This window comes from Rhinolophus sinicus, chromosome 18 (assembly GCF_057876585.1).
Source record: "Rhinolophus sinicus isolate RSI-liver-muscle chromosome 18, RSI-T2T, whole genome shotgun sequence".
Classification (NCBI taxonomy): domain Eukaryota; kingdom Metazoa; phylum Chordata; class Mammalia; order Chiroptera; family Rhinolophidae; genus Rhinolophus; species Rhinolophus sinicus.
In genome coordinates, this window is record NC_142518.1 from 72,861,709 (window position 1) to 72,885,905 (window position 24,197).

At 47.6% G+C, this 24,197-nt stretch overlaps 1 protein-coding gene across 12 annotated transcripts in view; it reads left to right on the plus strand.

Moving 5' to 3' along the window:
* The first annotated feature begins 820 nt into the window (after positions 1–820).
* FRMPD3 (FERM and PDZ domain containing 3) overlaps positions 821–24,197 on the plus strand; it is a 133,829-nt gene continuing 110,452 nt past the window's right edge. For 4 of the 12 annotated variants that reach the window (XM_074323514.2, XM_074323528.2, XM_074323515.2 and 1 more), the window contains exons 1-3: positions 821–985; positions 1,334–1,841; positions 5,242–5,400. The gene's annotated coding sequence lies outside the window, so the exon portion shown is untranslated. Of the gene's footprint in view, positions 986–1,333; positions 1,842–5,241; positions 5,401–11,297; positions 11,357–24,197 lie in introns of those variants that run through there. The other 8 variants (XM_074323525.2, XM_088795313.1, XM_088795317.1 and 5 more) reach the window with 4 other exon arrangements.

A 24,197-nucleotide genomic window follows, 5' to 3' on the forward strand; every position in this document is an offset into this window, starting at 1 on the left:
GCCAAATCTGCTAGTCAGCTACTCCACTGCTGAGCCCAGCTGCGAGGAGCCACAGATCCCTGCATCAGGAGCTCTGTATCCTGGAAATTCCATGCTGCTGACAAGACCATCCTCTTTCCCCACGATGGCCCCTCAGTAGCCCTCCAGCCTCTTCTGAGGCTTTACCCAAATGCTTAATTAGCACTGGAGGTGAGGACAAGATTCCAACTGTAATGGGTCCCTTTTCCCAACAGCCCTCCTTCCAGAGTCCAGGCACATAGAGAAATTGAGAAGGGCTCACTTTTTACCTTAGAACTGCTGAGGCCCAGATGTGCCAATGTTAGCTATCTCTCCACGGTGCCTCCGACACTGGGAAATTCACTGTGCGTTTGATATTACCAGAGGCTCTTCAACCCCACTGCTTCCTTCTGCTTTTCTCTTTCCTGGCCCCAACTTTGCCCTTCAAGACCTAATGTCCAGCTTCCCAGTCCCTCTGGGTCCCCACTGGGGCTGCCCTTTGGGGAAAAGGGAGAAAGGTCTTTCTTCTTGGTCCCCAAACTCCTCCAATGGGGTCTGGAGCGAGCTGGGAGACCAAGAGCCTTTCTTGAATCTAGGCTGCTGCTACATGTTTAGTATTCACAGTGTGTCTCTAAAAAATGTCCTGTGATCATTCATCAGCCACTGTGCTGTGTGCCTAGCTACTCTCTTTTGGCGTGTGTGTGTGCGCGCGCGCGCGTGCGCGCGCGCGCAGGACCCTCCCTCCATCTGCTGGTGAACATACACACACACACACACACACACACACACACACACACACACACACACACCCTTTAGCCTCCTTCCCTTCTCACCCAACCAATCGCATGGTCTAAGTGGACCTCTGCTACTAGCTGGCAGAGCTCTCCCTTCCTGAGGTGGGCTCCCGGGCTGGGCCTGGGATCGAAACAGCTCGCACTCCAGGGCTGGGGAGAGGCGCTGCGAGCAGGAGCCAGACACGAAACTCAAGGTGCGTGTGGATGTTGGAGGTGGTGACCAGGAGGGGAGGAGCTGCAGGGAGGGCAACCCCAGCAGAAGGCGAGCTAACGGGTGAGGTGGAGCTCATGGAAGCAAGGTCAGGGGCCAGGGATGGAGTCCCTCAGCGAGCGTTCCGGTTGCTGCTTCTTCTCTGCAGTTCACTCCCCCACCCTTCCCTGGTTCACTTTGGAAATTGGTTTGCTCTCTTAGCTGCCAGCAGTTCCCGGCAGAGCCCAGCCGGAACGGTCAGGTTCAAGAAGTAAGGCAGCGCCGGGCTGGGTGGCTGGGTGGCGTCTTGGAAGATTCTTTACCCAATTGTCAATTTTGTGCTTATTTTCAGTTGTGACCCGAACTGGGAGCTGTGCCTTTAAGCCGCCTTTCCATTTGGGGAAACCGACGCCAGCACTCGAGGGTCGGGTGGCGCCGGAAAGGCCCCTCGTTCTGCACTCCCATCTTTCCCCCCTCCCTTTCCCCCTCTCCCCCGCCTCTTATCCCCTCCCCTCCTCGGCCGTCCGGCAGCCTCCCCGCCTTCCGTCACCTCGCCGCCTGCCGCACTCCTGGAGAGAGCGAGCGACGAGCGAGCCACGGCGATGGTGCCGCCCGCGGCGCAGCCATGGAGCCCACTGGAGGAGCCCGCGCGCTCTGCTGCCAGCCTGCCCGCAGCCCGCCGCCTGCGCGCCAGCTCCCCGCGTCCCGGGCCGGCTGCTGCCGCCCCGCCAACCTCCGCATGCCCCGCCGCCCGGCGCCACTGAGCCCCACGCCTGTGCAGAGCTCAGAGACACGGGCGCCCTAGTCCCGCCGCTGTCGCCGCCGCCGCCGCCGCGCCAGGGAAGAGGAGGAGGAGGAAGGTAAGAGGCGCGCTGCCTTCAGGGGGGCGCGCCCGCAGTCTCTGCCCGGCCAGGGGTGGGTCGCGGCGGAAACGTGCGGCCCCCGCCGGCTCGGGGGCGATTGACGCTTAGGCGCCTCCGGGTGCCGGGGCCAGGGCAGGGGGCGCCGAGCGTCGGGCCGCCGGGAGTTTGGGCGCGTATGGGCAGCGGCCAGGTGCGTGCCCATACCCCAGTGAATCGCCGGCTTGGCGGGCTCGCCTCAGCTGCCGGGGTTGCAGGGTGAGATGTCGAGCGCAGGGGAGTGCCGCTCATTATGGAGCCTTTGTGTGAGCGCCGGAGCCTTGGGCACAGTTGGGAGAGCTGGCGAGACGTGGGGCCTGGCTACCGGGAGGTAGCCACTTAACCGGTGTGCCCGGAGAAGCCCGAGCGCCAGGGCTGCCAGAAACAGCTGTCTGAAGCATGTGCGTGATTCCCGGGGCCATATTCACACGCGGACACCGACGCACAGCCGCACCATATACCCGGCGCTCAGCTACACAGTCACCCCCATCCAAAGACGAAGCACACACACACACACACACACACACACACACAGACCTACACTTTCCCCTTCCCACCAGGATACTGATAAAGCAGTCACCCAAACGCATACAGCTACAGCTACAGCTACACGTACCCCTTCCCCAGCGCCGCTAAACACTCTGTCTCCTCCCTCTACTCCCCAGCCTGGTGCTTTGGACAGTGTATATATCAGTGTGTGTGTGTGTGTTTGTCTCAGAGTGTACCTTAGAAACTACATGACAACTGCACATTACTGCAGATCCAGTACCTGCTGCCCCCAACCCACGCAAACACACAGCCAACCCTCAACCTAAGCTACCGTGGACACCTCCTCCAGGACCCTTAGGAACTCCATTCTGGTAAAACGCGTTCCCAACTCTTGTAGTCGTGCCTGTCCATACCCGGGCTCCTGGGCCTCCCGGGCACACACACACCCATACACACATACTGAATCCGCTGCAGGGGCAAATGCTTGACACCTTCCCAGAAGCAGCTGCCACCAAAGAGCTCTTGATTACAGTGCACACTGAATGCTGCCAGACCTGCCCCCTGCTCTTGGCGTCTCAGTCAGCTGCAGAGCCCTGGAGTCCTCGGGTGGTCTCAGCCTCTTGCAGCGATGATGGAGGGAGGAGTACTCTCTGGACTCCTGTTCACTGGAGAAATTGCTGTAAGACCAAGGCTCCCTTGGGGGCGCCCTTCTGGGGTGGAAGGTGGGGAGACTGCTGATCAGAGAGAAGGTACAAGTGAGTTTTCCCCGCTGGAAGGCTGGGGTAAAGGCGCACATTTTGGCCAGGAGGGCCCGGGTGGTGAGGCAGTTCAGCCACTGGGCCCTCAGCTGGGAGACCCTGCCTCTCCCTCGCCCTCCCTGCTGGTCAGGCTCACTGCAGGAGAAGCCCGGGGAACCCAGCTCCCAGCTTCCTGGCTGCTGAGAGAGGCTTCCCTGGAAGCTTTTGCTATTTCCACTGAGCTAAAGGCTCTCAGCTTTCCCCCGAGAGACTTCAACAAGACTTGGCCATGCCTGAGCAGACGTGTCAGCTTCCACCTAATTTTGTGGCTTATTTTTTTCATGTGAGAGAAGCAATTCAACTTCAGCAGTTTGGCATGAGGGTACCGCTGAGGTGAAATAACCCATGATGTGTGTGTGGAGGGGGAAGCTACATTGGGGTGTGTGTGGCTAGTGCTTTTGACTGGTTTAAGTAGAGACCGGGAGCCAGACTGTAGCCCTTGGTAAAGTCGTGACGGAGATGGCTTCGACGTCAGAGCCCCTTTCCTGCACCCCTCCCGTTGGCTGCTCTCTGGCGCCTCTGGGTCCCCTCCCCCGCCCACTTAGACCGTTTAGGCGGGGCTTTGCTCCCTGCAGCGGTCACAACTGATGACTGAATCCCAGTCTGGCCAGTGTTAATCGCTGATAATTGTTGACTGCCTTCACCTCTCAGGTAACATTTGCATGTTTAGAGGAGGCAGAGGAATGGCTCTGTTGGTGGGGCTTTCAGGCACCTGTGGCAGGATCCTGGCAGGAACCTTTGTGGCATTGTCTACTGTCTATGTCTGGCCCCAAGTTAGGTGTGATGTGTGTGTGGAAGTGCGGATGTGGGAAGGCGGGATGTAATTATGGAGGGCTTTGAGTCCCACAGAGAGAAGGTTTAATTTGAGTGAGAGGCAATTGGGAGCCACTGCAGGATTCTGAGAAGGGAGGGGATATGATTCAAGTGGGAGAGAAACAGTCTTTTGCTGCATGTGGAGAGATCCTCCCCTCTCTCTCCCACTGACACCCACCACCACAGTTGCCTTGCAAGTGTTGGCTGCTGGCCACCTGAGAGAGGAGGCTGGCCAGGATATAGTGGTGGGAGCCCCAGGCATCTTCCAGACCCAGACTGGCGGGGCTGGTGGCCTGAAGCCAGCAAGTGCCCCCATGAACACAAGCTAGTGGTGCTGTTGGTATTGTGGCTTTTAGACCATACGATGGAGCTTCTGCCTCTCTGGGTGAGGGAGCTGGGGACCCCCAGGAGGCTGCAGTCCCATTTTGAATGAGTCAGGGGACCTCCCTCTTTGGTGAGTGACAAAGTCCTAGGGTCTTGGAAAGTAAGCTATGCAGCCTGGTTGGGGGATTTTGCCACCAACAAGGTCCTTTGGGATCAATGGTAGGTTGAAAAAGTGCAACAGGAAAGCCCTGGGATTGCTGTTAACAGCAGCAAGCTGGGGAAATGGTGGGGTGGGTGGGAGGCAGCTGCAGTCCTGGGGTGTGGGGGTGAGTACAGGGGGCTCAGGAGGAGAGGCATTTGTCAGGCACCGACCCACTGCAGTAGTCTGTACTTAGCCCTTGGAGAAAGCCCGGGCGGATGCAGGACAACAGAAGCTCTCTGTGCGCCCCCTCCCCATGCTGCAGAAATGATTAGGCTCCGTGGGCCAGCACCAGACAAGGCACTGAGAGGGCAGCACCAGTGCACTAGAAGAAGGATCCTTGTTCTGTTGGAACCTCTAGGCTAGCTGAAGCCATAACACACACACACACACACACACGCAAATCACACACGCATGCACAAATTACACACAGTACCTACACACATGTACACACATCGTACATATACACATGCACCTAGAGCAGACTGGGGGAAGTGTGGTGTATGCAGACAAGCTTGGCTTCTGGAGGCTCATGCCTTCACAGAGGTCCTAGAAAACACTTCTGGGGGGCTGGGACAGGTCCCTGGGAGGAAGGCATACCCAAGTTAGCTTCAGCTGTAGGCCAGCCTTAAATCTATTGGAATTTACAACGGAAAACTGTTCTGGTTCTTCTCTCAAGGACTTCTGTTTTCCTTCTTACCATAAATTCAAATAGAAAAACATTATCTTGCATTATCAGCAGCCAAAATGAAGCAGCCAACTCTCAAAATGGACTGGACCTTGCAGCTCTGCTGAGAAATCCAAGGGCTAGGGGCAGTGGCAGAGCATGGAGGAGAAGGAGCAAGGGGAGGGAAGCAAGCCATCTTCACTCCTTTCCAGTCCCCACTCAGCTGAGCTGGTAAGGAGAGGGCAGGGATCTGGGGGTTCTGTATGATTTCCCACCCATGATAAGCAGTGTCCCCTCTTCTGAGAACACCATCCTTCAGTGGTGGCACACTAACGCCTACTCCCCTGGGCAGTCAGAAAATGAGCTTGGAAATCAGAATGTATGTATGACTGGGGGGTGGGGGGAGGAGGGAGAGAGAGAGAGAGAGAGAGAGAGAGAGAGAGAGAGAGAGAGAGAGAGAGAGAGAGAGAGAGAGACTGCCTGCCTGTTACATGCAGGAGCCAGTGTGTCTATTTGTGTTGATGAACGTGGGATGAGCAGCTTTCTCCGTATGCATGCCATAGCTAGTGACCTTTCCTGAGCCCCAACTTCACTTTGGCAGTAGCCACACTGCTAGCCATCCCGAGCTTTTTGAAGAGCTCTCTGCCTGGTTGTACTGTTTGGGTCCCCTTCTACCCCAGTGACTCCTATTTTCTCTGTTTTACTACACCTCAAATCTGGGTATTCTCTGGCCCCTCTTGCTTTCCACTTCTTCTGTTGGCTAGGACATGAAGCCTTGTCACGGCTTCCCCTCCTACCACTTTACTGGCCGTTCCCACTTCTCTAGCCCAAACTCAACTCCTCTCCTATATGCGTATTTTAGTCCTATATTTTCAGCTACCTGCTGACCATTTGCCATTGGATAATCTGCCATCAGGTCAGACTCAGCGCTCACAAACTCATCTCGTTATTTCTCAAAGACCTCTCTGTTACACAGGGCTTCTAGTCTCCCAGACTAGAAACCTCAGAACCCTCTCTGACTCTATCCTGGTCCACCCTGCCCCCTGCTACCACCTCATGTCTACACTGCACTCGTCTCTTTTTCCAGTCCACAATACACACACCAGCCAGGTTAATATTCCTAAATATCCTTTATTCATGATACTTCTGATCAACATATTCGAGAGGTGATACCTAAGATTTACTTGTGGGATAAATTTCAGCCTCCTTAGCCTGGCATTCAAGGCTCTCCTTGAGTGGGCCTAACTCTGTATTCTTCTAACTTCATTTCCTACTCTTTGTCCACATCATGGATTCTCAAAATTTAATGTGTCTCAAAATCACTTGGGGGAACTTACTGAAATGCAGATTCCTGGGTCCCTCCGCCTGAGCTTCTGCTTCAGTAGGTCTGAGAGCTGGAGTCAAGGAATACACATTTTACCAAGTTCCCTAAGTGACACTGATGTACTTGGTTTATTTGAGAAACAGTCCTACATGGACCCTCTACTCCAGCCAAATTTCTTTCCTCAGGGTCTCCTAAGTATGTCTTTTCTACATTTTTTTTTGCATCTGCTCATGCCCTCTCTTCTCTGCCTATGCTCCTCTCCTATCCAATAACATTATACCTGTCCTTCAACCTTACATCCAAATTCATCTCCTGTGCGAAGTCTTCTCTGATCATTCTAGACTGAAATGATCTCCCTCTCTCCTCTGAACTCCTGCACTTACTTTCTCAAAAATACATTTGGCAAGTACATTGCTAATACACCCTATTATTATTGCTTGAATCATTAATCTTCACATACAAATATAGCTTCTCATAGGTGTATGCTTTATGTACGTTATAAGTCCAATGAAGGAAAGAACTTGGTGTTTTTCATCTGTTTTTTTATCCCCATAGCACACAATACCTTACACATAGTAGGTGTTCAGTAAGCATATTTTGGGTCGGAATGAATACTTTTGTTGCTCTTGTTAGACAGGGATCTTATCATGTCTCCCCCTGCACCTCAGTTCAATAAACATTCATTGAGCACCTATTATGTGCAAGGTGCTGTGCTAGTTGCTGGGGAAGATATTAACATAAAGGAGGCCTGTTGTCTTCCTCAGTCTCATCTCAGTCATCTTTTCATTTACAGTGCCTAGTGCATATAAGAGGTCCTTAACAGATAAGATAGTTGCTGAGTAAATAAATGAATTAATGATTAAGTGGAGGGAATCACTTGAGCAAGGACATAGGACAGCTGTGTCATAGAGAAATGAGGTAGGAGTGGAAGATAAAGCAGGAAGGTACACTGGGGTATAGTGGATGACTATTGTTTTTGTTCTTAATTATGAATGTTTCTCAAAAAAATACAGAAAACAGTATAATAACCCCATATATCCATTACCCTCATTAAGAAATTAGCAGGGCTTTGCCATATTTACTTCATTTATTTTTTTTTCTTTGCTGAAGTATTTTCAAATAAATTTTAAACATCAATCATGTCATTTTACCCGTAATACTTCTCTATGCATCTTTTAAAAACTGGACATTTTCTTATACAACCAGAGCACCATTAATAAATGTCACAAAAGTAACGATAATGCTTTTATATTGTCCATTACCCAGTCCATAATCAATTGTCTTCAATTGTCTCAAAACATGTTTTACAGTTGGCTTATTAGACTCAAGATCCAAGAAAGCTCCACACATTACATTTGGTTGTTATGTCTCTTAAAGCTCTTTGAACAGTCCCCTCTCTTTGACTTTTTAGAGAATGCATGTTACTTGTTCTGTGCACTGTCCCACATTCTGGTCTGTCTGCTTCCTCTGTCATTTCGCTTGTTCCACCATCCCCTGTATCTCTTGTGAGTGGAAGTTAGCTTTAGGCTTGATTAGATTCAGGTTTATTTTTCTTTTTTTATCCCCCACTTTAGCAGATTGATTAAAAGGGGGTCATGCTGGAGGCATGAAGACCATCGAGGAAGGTGTTACAATAACTGGATGTGGATAGAAAGGAGGAGATGAATGGAGGGATTTTTGAGGTAGAAGAAATGTGATTTACCTAATAATTGGATGAGTGGGATGAGGAGGGAAGAAGAGTCAGAGCCTACATGATGGGGAGAATAATAATACCATCATATGTGAAGGATGGGTTTTTAATGAGAACAGCAGGAATCATGGTTAGATTAAAAGAGGAACTTTCTCACATTAATAAGCCATCTACTCAATTTTTCCAGATAACACTATCTTTCCCAGAAAATGTTTGATTAATGGTATAGCTAGAAATTTGGGCCCTCCAGAAAAAATTCAGAAAAGGACTCGTTTTTTGTTAACTGCCAAATAAGTAAATATCCTGCCCCAGAGCCTTGGGAGGAGACTCTGTACACACATGTACCAAGAGAAGGCAGTGCTGATATCACCCTTGTAGATCAGCCAACTGTCCCATATCATCGTGGATATTAGTGTCACCAGTCTGGGGTGAAGGACTGAAGGATAACGGAGTTTGGGATTTCTGTAGACTCAGCCAATGAGCGTAGCTCAAGACCCAAATCCTTCTTTAGGGTTCCCTGAAGTCTCGATCCCACACCCACTTCTCTATCCAATATGGAGACTGCAGCTTCTTAGGCCCTCAGTGGACCATGGCAACAATGATCCTGCCAAGGTCAAAGATTGTCTAGTAGCCCTGGTATATTCACTGGGCTCTGAGAAAGCCCCAAGATTATTTTGTTGCCTCAGTAAGAACTTGCTTCAGCTGTTGAGTCTGATCAGGTGGAACTACTCTCAGCTCCATCCTAGGTCTCCTCATTCATGAAACCTCTCCCTGTACCTTCCCCCAGCTCAGCTTTCTTCCTGCTTTCTTTTCTGCTCCTCCCTCCCTGCTCTGTCTCTTCCAGCATACATTTATTCTCTGAGTTAATCAAACACTGGCCCCTGCAGCCCATTGTGTCTCAGAATGATCACTTAAAGCAGTATTATTGATCTCTCAGAAAGCCTTAGAAGGTGGGAGTGTATTGAAAACTAGAGATTCAACAGCTGATTGGCTGGCTAGGTCTCTCTGGGCAGCCTCAGCTCCTCAACCACATGCAACATCTTTTGAGAAAGGGGAGGGAATGGACAGAGAAGATCCTCAGGGGGCCTTCATTCACCTCATTCTTCCTTCATTTTGGAGTTAAGGCAAGGGAACAGGAATCTATTGCATATTCCTGAGGCTAGTCCAATACCAATGTTATAGAGAGAAGGGGACAGCAAAGGGCCTGCTCTTTAGAAATTCATATTTTATCAGAAAAAAAAATACTTGTTCATATGAAGCAACTAAGAATAATACAAGTTGGGAAACAATTACATACTACATTATATACGCTAAACAGTAAGCACTGCAGGGGTTCAGGGCACAGAGAGAGCCAGCAGCATGGGCTGGAATGGAGGAGAAGACTTCCCAGAAGAGGTTGAACTGGAGTTAGATTTTGAATAATGTGTGAGGTTGCGATTGTTGACTAGAAAAGGAGCAGGCTTCCAAGAGGGAGGCATAGTTAGGGCAAAGGCCGGAGGTGGGGATGGTCATGGCATGATTGAGCAAGAGTGAGAAGAAGGTCTGGCTAGAGGAGGAGCCCTGGTGTGGAGGCACAGTGGGGAAAAATGACCTACTGGGTAAGGGGTATCTGTGTTTGGAGGGCCTTTGATGTCAGCATGAGGAGTTTGGACTTGGAGACACCTTGGACGGCTGCTGGACAATTAACGCAAAGTGTTTTAGGATGGTTAGCCGCACGATAGGAAGCAGACTAGATTCAAATAAGGAGGGATTGAGACCAGCTTGTAAAACACTACAGCAATCCAAGTGAGAGGTAATTGGGGTGGTGGCAGTGGGCATAGAGAGGAGGGTTAGATCCAAAAGGCACTAAAGGCATTGGCCTGGCGGTTAAACCACCAAGTAGATTCTCTTGACTTGTTTTGGTCTCATCCCCCCTGCCCCTTCTCTTAGCCTCAATACTTACACATTCTTTGTCCCTTGTCCTCAAAGCCTTCACGTGGCAGAATTTCACTGTTGCTAGGACAATGTGTTAATCAGTTAACCAGAACAAGTGCAGTAAATTTGCACCAGGGCCTTCAATGCCTTCTTATGCTAAGACCTAAAGGAGTGAACAATGGGGAATCTGGCTGCAGAATCCAGCTGAGATGACAGCTGAGCTGGAATGCTGAGCACTACACCCCCAACAGGGAGGCTGGAGGCTGGGGCTATGTGTTTCAAGCTCCCAAGACCTCTGAGAGCTGCTGAGAGCAAGGAGCACCTTTCAACTTCCCTGGTAGAATCCCTTTAAAACTCTTCTCAGCACTTGGGATTGTCCCAGTGGAGGTCACACCTGTGCCAGGGCACGGCCAGAGCTACTACAGCACTTTAATGCCAGCTGGAAACCTGTTGTTACATCTGGTTAGAGAGAAATAAGTGAGGAGTCCACAGGTGAGTGGAAGGGTGATACTAGAGGCCTCTGCCTGCTCATTTGCTTCCCCCACCAGCTTTCCCTCCCTGCCCAGCCCCCTGAATTTCAGCCCTGGGCAGAAGTCTGGGCCAAGAGCCCCATTCCTGGGTTGGAGGAGGAATAGAGAACTACTGCTAAAGGGATATCTGTGACATTTTTAGGCCCCATCTTCTTTGTGGTTCTTCTTGTGGGAGGGAATTGTGCCTTCTAAAGATGAATAAGTGGAGAGTAAGTCTGCCCAGACTGTGCGCTTCTAACCACTAAGGGAGTTCAGCTCTGGGGGCAGGACCACCCAAACAGGCCTCTCTTTCCTTGTCATCCAAAGCTACTGGGAAAACAGGAATAGATGGCTAGACTGTGGATGAACACACATGTGTGTGTGCGCATGCACCCACATGCGCACGTGCATGCGCGCGTGCGCACACACACACACACACACACACACACACACGCTGCATAATCTGTCGACCAGTGGTCTCCAGCATTTCACTTCTGAAGATCTCTGTTCTGATTTCCGATCAGTCTTCTGTTGCTGGTTCGAGGTCAGGGTGATGGTTGGAAGGTGGGTGGCTGAGAAATGGACAGGTGTCCCAAATGGAAGATGCCTGTGGAGGTGGTGGATTGCGAAGAAGGATTGCAAGTCACTGACTAGTACAACTGTCCTGTTTATAACCCTTGACATGGAAAAGCCCATGGAAAGTGGAAAGAAGAGGGCATGGTGGCGACAACTGTCTTAGGAGTCAACCAGGTAAGTGTCAAGACCTCTCAATTTGGAAATCCTGCTGCAATCTGCTCTCGCTGCTTCTCTCCCAAGCTTTGTCTTGCAGCTATACATTTTTCCCTTCAGTAATTGTTCTCTTATCTTCCCACTTCTAACCCACACCCAAGCAAGTCAGTTACAGATGCTTTTCCAGTTGACACAGGGGTAAACTGAGGTACCCAGGTTAATTTTTAATGGGATTTGCCTGCGATCCTATGTCAAGATAGCCAGAAGTCTGGACCTGCTGTTGTGGGATGGGACTCACTCAAAGGGCTGGCGAGGGTGTTGTGTGTCGCACTGCTTCTGTTGCCACCATCAGTGAAATCACAGAGAATGCAGATATGATTAACAAAGTGAGTGTTGTTTCATATTCATCTTGTCACCTACAGTCAAGCTGTAATCTTTCTAATACGTAGGGAAATCACTCACTGATAGAGAAAAAGGTGGGGGATTTTTAAACAGACCCACCAGCCTACTGTTGCCACACTGTTTGGAGTCTGTCACCTGCAAAGTCCAAATCAGAATTAGCTGTTAGATTTGCTACTTTCCTTTTTTTCTTCTTCTTCCGTCTGTAGAGGTTTCCACATTCAGTCTAAATACAGCTTGTCTTGCTTTGGAATTCTGGTTGATTGCTAGAAATAATAACACCTGGCCTTAAACCTGAACTCCACTTCCATTTCGTTATTCCCTTTAAAGACGTTTCCTCTTTGAAGTTTACCATCACTTTAAATTCACCACAACTAAAACTAAACTCAGGATCTCCTCTCCAACCTTATCCTCCACACTGATCCCCAGCCCTGAGCCCTTCCTTGAATCTCTGTCTCTCTTAGTGACACTATCACTCTTTCAGTAGCCCACGGGCTGAGCCTTGGAATCAGTCACCCGCCCCATCAGTCACCACTTTGTCTTGGCAGTTCATCTATCACAAGTGCCTCATGAGTCCATGCCTTCTTGACCATCCCTCTGCTGCCATCATAGCCCATGCTCTCCTTACCTCAGGCCCGAATTACTGCAGCAGCCTCCTGCCTGGTCTCTCTGCACGCTGCCTCCCCCTCCCAGCCAAGTGATCCTTCAACGTTGCTGCCAAAGGAATTTCCTTAAAACATCTTTCATCATGTCACTTCCCTGCTCAAGAGCCTATAATAGCTCCCTTTTGCTTACGATATTAAATAGAAACTCCTCTCCCTGGTCTCCGAGACCTGCCTTCCACAACAGCTGAGCCTCTCTGACCTATTTCTTCCTGACCCCCAACCTCCACTAGTCGCCTTATTCTCCCTGCCCTGTTGCACCCCACTCAGAGTTTGCTCCTCTCTGTGTGTACTCATCTTCCTGCTGTTCCCCAGCTTGCAATGGCCCCTTTTTCTTCACCTCTGCAAATCCTTCCATCACATCCTCTAACAAGCTCAAGTTCAGCCTCTGCTGTGAAGCCTTTCCTCATCATTTTAGCCCTCATTGGCTGCCCTCCTGTTTTTAATTGTCAATTTTCCCTGATTATGGAAGTAATACCTATGTACAGTAGACAACTTTGAGAATACAGAAAAACAGAGTACAAGAAAATAGTTGCCCACAATCCTTCCTCTTCCATTTTGGAATTCAGACCGTTTTTCCACCGCAATTTAGCACTTGACTGCACTCCTAGTGCCTTGACTTCCTCTGTATTCATCTTTTCCCTCAGTGAAGGAGTAAGTTCTTCAGCGGCCTCTTTAATCCATGTGTGGTGCAGCACAGTGCTGGACACATGGACACATTGTAAGGGCTCAACAAACACTTGTTAGTGGATGGATGGGAGATGAGCTGTACATCATCCGTCTGTACTCATTGCCATGAGGAGAAGGGTGCATGCCTGGGCAGCCAGGGCTCTGCTACTTCCTCTTTCAGGTGAGGGATGCACCCGGAGAGAGGGGACCACATTAAGAGAGAGCAGAGAGTTCAGGGTTCATAATGCCCTTGAACTCTGCTGCCTCTGATGACATAACCACTTGTGCTGTGCTGATTTTCCCCCCCAGAAGGCCTCTAGCTTTGAGGTGAGAGCTTTAATTCATCCCGGTGGCCAGAATGAGCTTTTTGTAATGTGTTGGCATTTATTTGCAAGAATCAATAATTGCCCCCTTTGGCCCATCATTTCAAATCGAAATCTCTCATGCTGGCCTTTGAAGACCATCTGCCAGTTCACTTTCCTTCCCTTTCCCATCTCACAAGGGATCGCTCATGTTTTCCCTAATTAACCCCTCTGCTCGAGCCAAGCCAGCCAGTGTGCCATACCCTCAAAAACTAACTTCCCTAATGTAAGGGTACCTGATGGAAAGTTGTTTGCTACCTACCATCCTCCCACCTTAGCCCCAGGCCCTGTGTGGCGTAGACCCTCTACCTTGAATCCTGGTCCTTTCTCTCCACCACTGAGGTTCATGTCCCCATCAACACGTGCTGCCATTGACCTCAGACTCTGTAACTTTCTTGGTTGAACTGAAATGCTTCTTACAATTCATGGTGCATTGTAGTTTAGTTGGCGGCTTCTTTTTTTTTTTTCCTGAGAAACCTAAGAAAATGTTGCCTCTCATATCTAGAGTCAGTGAAATTAAGTACTAAGTTGCATAACCTCTATGAGGCCCAGCCCTTTTATCTGCAAAATACTTGCATCGGAGGGGTGTTGTCATGAGGATTCAAAGATAATATTTATATAGCACTTAGCATAGGGCCAGACACTTTGGTGGAGGCTCAATAAATGTCAGCCATTGTAATTCCGCAACTTTATAAACTATAAACCCCTCAAGGGCAGGGACATGTGTTTTTTTTTTTTTCTCTTCTAGCAGATGATATGCTATGAAGGGTGGGAAAAGGTTCCCTTTTCCAAAATTATCTCCTTTACTAGAGTGCCAAACAGCTGAAATTTCAACATTAATCACTCCTTTGAGTTAAGGCATTATCTCCTGAAGTCCTCTGTTAAAATGCAAATATATCACTTGGGAAGATAACACATTAATTCATTAGCAGTCATGATCCCATTAGTGCAGATTACTTTGTCAGATTAACTAGCTGGCGCCAAGAAAACCCTGAGAGCCCTAGTAAGGGGGCCAGTAAGATACATGACATAGGGTGGGAATGGAGGAGTGAGAGGGTCAGGCAGTCTGGAGCTTGGGGCCACCTCCCATTGCTCTCGCATTTGGGGTTTGTTTGTTGGCAACATTGTGACTCTGGTCTGTGATAAACTATGAAGGATCTCAGTGACAGAGACAAATACATGAATGGGAGGAAATGTTAAATTGGGAAGAAGGTTGGTCCTTAAAGATCATCTAATCTCCTCAAATTTTTAATTCTCATCAACAGGGCACTCACTGCCTCCTAAGGTAGCCTATTCCATTGTTGAACAAGTCTAATTAGAACGTTTTTTAATATTGAGCTGAAAGCAGTCTTTCAGTAATTTCTTCCCTTCGTCTTGGCAGCCGCTTTAAAATACAGTCATGGGCCACGTAACGACAGGGATACTATCGTTAAGCGATTTTGTCACTGTGCGAACACGATAATGTGTACTTAACACCAACCTAAATGACAGAGCCTACTACACACCTAGGCTCTTATGGCATAGCCTGTTGCTCCTAGGCTACAAGCCTGTACAGCGTGTTACTGTACAAAACAACATGAAATTAAATCAAGTGCAAGAGAGAATAAAAATCAAGCACAATCAGGAGACAGTCAACACGAGATGTATGAGGCTGCTGCCAGCATTAGACAACATACTGTTTTCCGGCAAACATTTTTTTTTGTAGGTAGAAAGAGTACACACTAAAATAATAATAAAAAGTCTAGTATAGTAAATATATAAACCAGTAACATAGTTGTTTATTATCATTATCAAGTATTATGTACTGTACATAGTTGTATGTGCTATACTTTTATATGACTGTCAGCACAATAGGTTTGTTTATACCACAAATACGTGAGTAATGTATTGTGCTATGTATGATATTATGATGGCTACAACATCACTAGATGATAGGAATTTTTCAGCTGCATTATAATCTCATGGGGCCACTGTCATATAATGCCATCCATCATTGACTGAAACACTGTTTTGCGGCCCATGTCTATATCTGAGTATAGCTATCACATTCAGTTCCTCAAGTCTGTCTGTCTTTTTACTTTTATGTTATTTTACTTTTTTGGCTAAATCTACCCAATCTGTTCAATGATTCCTTTTGTGGTATGATTCCACAGCGGAGCTTGTTAACTTGGAGGTCCATGAACTTCTGGAATTGTATGTAAAATGTTGGTTAAGTGTACCTATGGGTCTTCCCTCAGGGTTCATAGATTTCAGCAGTGGACCGGGACCTAGAAGAGGCCTTGGGCTATTGACCTTATAGCATCTTAGTCTCTTTCCTTTGGTAACACTCCAAATTGTGAAGAGACCTCCTAGGGGTCCTGGCCAGAACTGAACACAGGCCTCCTGGAGTGCTCTAACCAGTATAGAGTACAATAGACACAGTGCTTTTATGAACAGCTTGGTATTGCAGAATTCTCAGTTTTGGAGAGCTCGCAGTTTAATGGGTGTATGAAAACATCTTGTTCTCAGGTAACCAACCCTCACCAAGACTAAGTCACCTTTTTCTAAAGAGCAGTTTGCTGCCTACCCCTCATTACACCATACTGTAGAGCATCTCAGTTCTTTCAACAGGAGCCAGTAAAGGCCCCTTGTGGGGACTTGTCTGGTCAGGCCACTTAGAAGGCTCGCGTAGCAGCAATGTGACTGAGCACAGCCCTTGAGTTCTCTCCAGTGCCCCCATTTTCCAAATTCTGTGCACTGTAAAGAAATGCTTGGTCCACACACATATACCATGTTTCCCCCAAAAATCAGACCTAGACGGACCATCAGCTCTAATGCATCTTTTTTTATATTATATTATATTATATTATATTATATTATATTATATTATATTATATTATATTATATTATATTATATTATATTATATTACATTACATTATATTATATTATATTAATGTTATATACCCAGTCTCATATGATAGTAAAATAAGACTGGGTCTTATATTAATTTTTGCTCCAAAAGACGCATTAGAACTGATTGTCCGGCTAGGTCTTATTTTTGGGGAAACACAGTATGACAAAACCCAGAGAGAACTGGGACTCACAGGTAGCCCTTCTTGAGGCAGCAGGCCCAGGGGGCTTTAGAGGATAGAATTTGGGGGACTGGTGGTATCAGCGGAGAGCAAGGTCACAAATGTTAAATGCTTTAGGAAGGACCAGATCCTCAACATGAGTATGCTAACATGAGAAACAGATACTTCTTGGGGAGATATGCTCTCCTCTCTTCACTTCATACTAGTCACTCAGACACAGCACAAAAAGGCTAAATATTAAAGGTACTTGGGTCTGTATGGGATAGGAGCAGGCCAACTGGTAAATAACAATCACCTACAATGTGTAACATGAGACGGTCATACCACCAGGGTCCTGTGGGCAAAAACATCTCCCTTATTGCTTGGTGGTTAATCCAGGCTAACACAGCCTCCACAAACTGTCGGCTGCCTACTTTCCCACCATCACAGTGGTGCAAGTATTAAAGACTGTTGTGAAAATGCAACTGTGTTATCTGAAAAGGGAAATACATCAAATAAAATAGTAGTCCTGTAAGCTGCTCTACAAAAAGGGGGGGGGGAGATTGTGTGGCCAAAAACGTTTGAGAAATACTATAACCCCCTCTTAGATCTTCACAATGCACATTAGCATATTAAAGGCTCTGAGAAGTGCTGCAGTAGAGAAACCTGCTAACATTTTTTAAGGTTTCCAATATGTATTTGATCAAAGATCACCATCCTTCTCTTTTCCTCCTCAAATACAATCTATTAACATCCTCACAACAGCTTTGGAGAACTCAATTTTCAGCCGTGACCCACCGTTTCATACCTGGGAGCACAAATGACTCGATGCACCCAAAGTTCTGCAGAAGTGAGACAGGGATGGGTGAATTTTGTTGTGGGGGAGGCTGTACTAGACTCTTGGGACAGGGAGAAAGCACTGGGATTCTGGGAGAGGAGACCTCAAAATGGGGAGGAAAAGGAGACACGGGATGCTGGAGACCAGCTTTCCCCCACCTCACAATTTTTCCACTGACCAGCCCTGATAGATGCCATCTGAGCCAACAGTGAGCAAAGCAGAGCAGCTCTGGCTGGGCCAGGACCCTGCAGTGCCATTTGTGGTCATTGGCTTCTCACCTGGGGCTTTCCACGTTCATTCCCTGCCCGCTGCTCTCCATTTCCTCCATGGGCCGCTGGCACAGTTTCAATTTCTCGGTCTACTAGTTGATCCATTTCAGAAGGGTCTTGTTCTTTTCTCTTCCTTTCAGTGAGATTGAAGAGGCATTTGAGTTTTCTGCTAACAAAGGAAGGAATGAGAGAATGGGGGTGGGGGGAAGGCAAGGAAAAGAACATGGCCTCTTCTGCAGGACTTGGGGCAAGTCTGTATTTTCCCTGCACCCTCAGAGCAGGAATGGGCAGTTCTGTAGCCATCACTGGACCTTGGGGAGGTGCCAAAGATGCCTCTGGAGGCAGAGAAAACTCCTACCTTTTGCCAAAAGAAACTAGGAGGAGTTGAGGGTCAGAAAGCCAGGGGGTGCCCTCTGGGAACAAGAGGGACATAAGGGTGAAGGAGTGCAGCCAGTATCTGTTGGAAGTCTCAGGTTGGAGACAGAGAGAGCGAGAGAGAGAGAGAGAGAGAGAGAGAGAGAGAATGAATGAATGAATGAATGAGAGAGAATATGTGTAGAGAAAGTACATGGACCACCTGTGTATAAACAGTAGTCCCTTCTTATCCGAGGTTTTGCTTTCCATAGTTTCAGTCACCCACAGTCTGACAATATTAAATGGAAAATTCCAGAAGTAAACAATTCATAACTTTTAAATTGCACACCATTCTGAGTAGCGTGCTGAAATCTTGCACCATCCTACTCCGTCTTGCCTGGGACGTGAATCATCCTTTTGTCTAATGTATCCATGCTGTACATATACTCGTAGTACAATAAGATATTTTGAGAGAGAGAGACCACATTTACATAACTTTTATTACAGTATATTGTCATAATTGTTCTAGTTTATTATTAGTTGTTGTTGTAAATCTCTTACTGTGCCTAATTTGTAAATTCATCTTTATCATAGGTATGTATGTATAGGAAAAAACATAGGCTATAGAGGGTTAGGCACTATCTGCATTTTCAGGCATACAGTGGGGTTCTTAAAACATATCCCCTGTGGGTAAGGGGGAACTACTGTATGTACCTGGCTGTGTGTGTGACCGTAAATGTGCAAAGTGTTGAATCTTTCCTGGCTGAAGAAGTCTAAGGGACACCTAGACCATTGCAGTAGTACATAAGTGCCTGGTCAGTAGGGAGAAGGGATAAAATCCCTGTAGTGTCATAGCCCTTCCATCATCAATGAAACAGACGAGATGGAGCAGGGTCATTTCTCTCCATGCAGGGTGCAGGAATGTGAATATGTATGCTGTTAGTGCATACACATGTGGTTGCCTTTGAGGACTGACTCTACAAAAAGGCTTCTCAGTAGATCCATTTGAACCCCCACCTTCTCCCCTACTGCCTGCAGCCAGGAAGGGTTTCCTGGTACTGATAACCTTCCTAGGAGCTGATCTCTTCTCGTTTGAATGCTTGTAATGCCAGTGACTCAACCTCCTTGCTAGGCATTTTATTCCAATGCCTAACTTCATTAAGGTTAGGAAATGGGCTTTTTTCCACTCACTAAATTCTTTCTATTTTTAGATATGGAGACCCCAGGCACTCTCTCGAACACTCTCCCTCTCCCTCTCCTTCTGCCTTTCCCTCTCCCTTTCTCTCTCCGTCCCCACTCCCTCTCCCTCTCCCACATTAGGTCATTGAGGCTGCAGTAATAGTCCACGTTCCTACTCACACAGAGACCCCTGAGGCTTTGCTTTGAAGCCTCAAAATGTCCTGACCACCTTGTAGTTTGGATATTGAATGCTACTTCCTGCTTTAGGACCAAAATTTCCTTTATTCTGACATTTGGGTTTCAGCTTTTGGCCTGTTAGGAGAGCCCCTTCCATCTTTCCTTTTGACTTCGCTGTACCTTCTCCCCTGGAAAAACTCTCTCCACTACCCAGAAACTGCAGAAAACCTGCCAAACACCACACACGCACCTCTCCCCCCCCCACCCCCCCCAGATCACCCCTTTGGAAAGTTCAAGACTAGAACATCATGCAGTAAAAAAAGTCGATGTCTGTTCCACATCTCCCCATCCCAGCAGCCCAGTAAGGGAGGGTAGTGTGGTTAAATGGATGAAAAAACTGAGACATGGACAAGGTGTTCCAACAACTTTATAAGTACGGCCTCAGGATTTGCTTGCATCTAGTGCTATGCTAGATGCCACGGGCAACTGAAGACTATGACATGGGCTTTGACACTTATTCTCTAGCTAGGGAAAAGCACACAAAGGAACTTCCAGGTGAAACTTCTTTTTCATTCAAGCAATAAATATTCAATGAGTACCTCTATGTGCCCAGCCCTGTTATAGGCACTGGGGACGCAATGGTGAACAGGACAGACAAAATCTCTGCCCTAGTGGAACGTATGTTTTCATGGGAACACATGTTTAAAAAGCAAACAAATACATTTTCACTACTTGTATTAATAAGTGCCAGGAAAGAAAGAAACAAGAGGTTGGGATGGAGAGTAACAGCTATTTCAGCTGAGGCAGTCAGGAAAAGCTTTTCTGCAGAGGAGACATTTGAGCTGATAATTGAATGGCCTGAGGACAGTCCACACTGCATGCCTCAGACAGAGAAATCACTTGGGCAGAAGGAAGTGGGAAGGCTTTCAGGAGCAGATGGGGTTTGGCTGGATAAAGTGCGTGGCACAGAGCTTTGACCACTACCCTCGTGACAATGGTTTCACTCTGGCAAAACTCAGAGACGCACTTCCACTCCAGTAGCGGAGTCATAGTCTTCTGCTTGGAATCGGAGATGACCATTGTGAGAGGAAGGGTCTTCAGGGTTTCTCCAGATGATCTGACTATAAAACCCTTTCTATGTTACACCTAGTAGTTTCCAATTAGAAACAGTAAGGCCTTCCAGGTAGGACAAAATCAGGAAGATAGCTTAAGGGTGGGGGAATCAGGGGATTATTGTACACTAGAAGTAGAAGTTACGTGGTAGAGAATAGAGAAAGACATGTAGGTGGGGGCCAAATTATGGTAAGGTTCATGAAGAGGGCTTTGGACTTCTCCAGTAGGCAGTGGGAAGCTGCTGTCAGTTTTTGAGCAAGGAAATGAAGACAGAAGGAAAGAAAGGAAAAGTCCTGACAACTTTTGGTAACCAGAATCCCTCCTTCTGCCCGGTACATGTGGGCTTCCATAGAGGAACATGGGCTCAAATCCGAGCTCTGCATACTGACTCTGAACTTGGACTAATTATTTAGCTGCTTTGTGCCTCAGTTTCATCCATAGTAGAATGGGCTTATTGTGAGGATTAAATGAGTTAATCATTGTAAAGAGCCTGATAGCTAGTTAATACTCAATAAACTTTAGTTACCATTATCCAAGGAGGAAACTGGTATAAGGGATTACAGTCTGGATACTGCTATGAACCTTGAGTTATTCTGGTCAGTTTGGTCAGCTGGAGCTTCCAAGAAGCTGTGAACATTGCCTGGGCTCAGGACTCAATGTATGCAAACTAAGTGTGGGCCCTCTGCTCCAGTATTCAATTAACCTCTACTAGCATCTAAAATCCTCATTGTTCTTTAGTGGTAATCCAGAGACTCAAGCATTTCTAACTGAATTAAGGTATCCTTTTATCCATTTCTAACTGAATTAAGGTATCCTTTTATCTGGCTGTTAAAAATATTGACCATTAGGTATTGACCATTGTCACCTGGTATGAAGCAGAGCTTTGAAGGAGAACACAGAATGGTATATTAGTTATTTATTGCTGTGTAACAAATGATCCCAAAATTTAGCTATTTAAAACAACAAACTTATATCATCTTACGTTTCTGTGGGTCAGGAGTCTGGGTGCACCTTAGCTGGGGGGTTCTGGTTCAAGGCCCTCACAAGGTTGTGGTCAAGCTGTGGGTCAGGCTGAAGTATCTGAAAACTCAACTGCAGCTGAAGGATCTGCCGCCAAACTCATGCATGTGATTGTTGGCAGGCTACGCGAGTTGCAGTTCCTTGCCGTGCCATGTAGGCCTCTCCATTAGGCTGCTCACAACTAGGCAGCTTGCTTCCTCCAGTATGACTGATCAGAGGGTGAGAGAGAGAGAGCGAGAGAGAGAGAGAGCACGTCTGTGCTACCAAGAGAAGGCCAGCCCGAGGCAGAAGCCAGTCTTTTTATAACCTTATCTTGGAAGTTATTTTCCAACACTTCTGTCATATTCTATTCATTAGAAGTGAGCCACTAGGTTTAGCCCAAGCTCAGGGGGAGGGGATACACAATGGTGTGAGTATCAAGAGGTGGAGGTTATTGGGGCCATTTTAGAGGCTGTTGACCACAGATGGATAAGGATTGATGGTAGGTGATAAAAAGACCCTAGTGAAGTGGAAATTTGAAATACCCTGGGTAATCCGGGTTAGCATAGTTACTAGACTTAGTGGTAGCCAAAGATATTGGGTATGAAAATAGCAAAGAGAGGAACCAAAAGGTAGGGGGGGATGGTAGCTGGGAGGTGTTTGACCCACATCTGGAGTTGCCAAATGTCCTGGGACACTACTCTGATGCAGGCCCGAATTTTTGCACAGGTATCAGCCTCCCCTGTCCTTGCCTACAAAGCCCAATCCTGTCTGCATGGCCAGAGAGAGTGGAGGGAGCTGGGATGAGGACCTGGAAGCCCAGTGGCAGCAGAAGCAAGCGAGGGGAATGCAGGTTCAGCAACTGCATTTGTTTGCAGTTGGGAAAGTTGTTAATTTTAGCTTCACACAAGGGGCTGAAGCAGGAGGGTTTGTCATTTCTGCTGAGCTAGCCCTTGGCTGCCTCCCACAGGCCACTGCCTCCCCGTCAGCTCCAAGCCGTTGTCTGCAGGGTGGTGAGTTTCGCTAATAGTAAAGAAGGGTTGTGTGGGCTGTGGGCTCTGATGGGCCTGATGGGTCTGAGGCCTTGGGGAGGGAGCCCAACCAGTGCTGGGTAAAACTACGCTGTGGGCCGGCAAATGCATGCTGGGGCCTCCTCCCATCTGTGTTCCCATCCTGGCTCTACTACTTGCTGATTTTGTGGCCTAGGGCAAGTTGCTTTATTCCTCAGTACCTCCATTTCCTCCTTTGCAAAATGGTGATAAATAGTCCCTAGCTTTACAGGGTTGTTGTGAGGAATCGTGAGCTCATGTAGGTAAAGCTCCAATAAACAGTAGCTGTTATTATATACCCAGCTCTGACTCAGGGCACCCAGCCCAAATGAGGCAGGTCGCTCCCAGCGTAGGACTCTGCTTCCCAAACCAATCAGAAAACCTCTCTAAATGTTAAGTGTCTTCTCTTGCTGAGGGCTTTGCATAGATTTACATGGGTTAGGGGTTAGGCACTCTAATGATCTCCACCTTACATAAGAAGAAACTGAGGTTCAGAAAGGTGAAGTGATTTGCTCTGCGGCACCCAGCTAATAAGTGACAGAGTTGGGACCATAACCCAGAAATGTCGTGGTCCCAAATCTGCCTTTTTCCTATCTTACCCACAGTTGTTTGGACCTGAGTATGATTTCAAGATGCGATGAGGTAGAAGGTGGAGCCAGAGATGGGCTACAAAGGTAGAAGGCTTTGGGTCCAGATTACACAACCGTACAGAGCCCCACACACTTGACTTTGCAGTACAGTTTCTACTGCATCTTCACAGGGCTGAGCCAGGAGTAGAGGTTCCAGTTTATTTTATTTATTTTTCCAATTTTATTTTTTATTAGTTTCAGGTGTACAAAACAATGTAATAGACATTTACACCCCTCACAAAGTGATAAACCCCCTCCCCCATCTATTACCCCTCTGACAATTCCATTGACTCTATTCCCTATGCTGTACTCCATGAGGTTCCAGTTTATATAATGACACTCTCCTACCCTCACCCCAACACACACACACACACACACACTTTTCTACCAAATGGCTACTTTCCTTTTGAACACATTTCTGAGATCAAGAAATGGAAGCTGATGTGTTTGAGGACCTATTCAAAATGCTAAGGTCTGAGAGCACAGTCATCCTCCCAGAGATACAGGTACCCTCTACTCATTACCAAGGGAAACTTTGGTCCCTGCAGTAGGAAGTGGGGATCTGGGTTTGCTTCAGCTTTCCCTGGCCTCACAGCTTAGGGCAGACTCACCCTCTCCTCCATCTGCAATAGCTGCAGAGAGGGAAAAGCTTGAAACCCTTGGGGCTGGAGTCAAGGAATAAGGAATCGAAAAGATTCCAGAATTGAGGGTTGGTCTGGAGAGAGGGAGGCAAGGTGAGGAATAGTATATAGATTGGAGAGGTCAAAGACAATAAAGAAGAAGAAGCACCAGGATTGCAAGGAAGGCTAAGGGAAAGGGAAGAGGGAATCAAGGAAGAAAGGAGTTTGAGAGATATGAAGGAATGAAGGCAAGATAAGGAGGGCAAACTCAGATTGCAAAAGGCAAAGAGATAATGGAAGGGTGGCCTCCATAATTTTCATTCAGGAAAAACGTAGGGGCAACGATGTCCTTAGTTGATGGTTTAGGAGATTTATCTGGAAGCTGCCTTTGCACATGGTTTTTACTTAGGCTGCATATTTCTTGGGGGTAGCTTACAGGGGGGTAGGTGCTTATTAAGAGATTAATGGAGGAGGGTGGTTCCTCCCCAACCA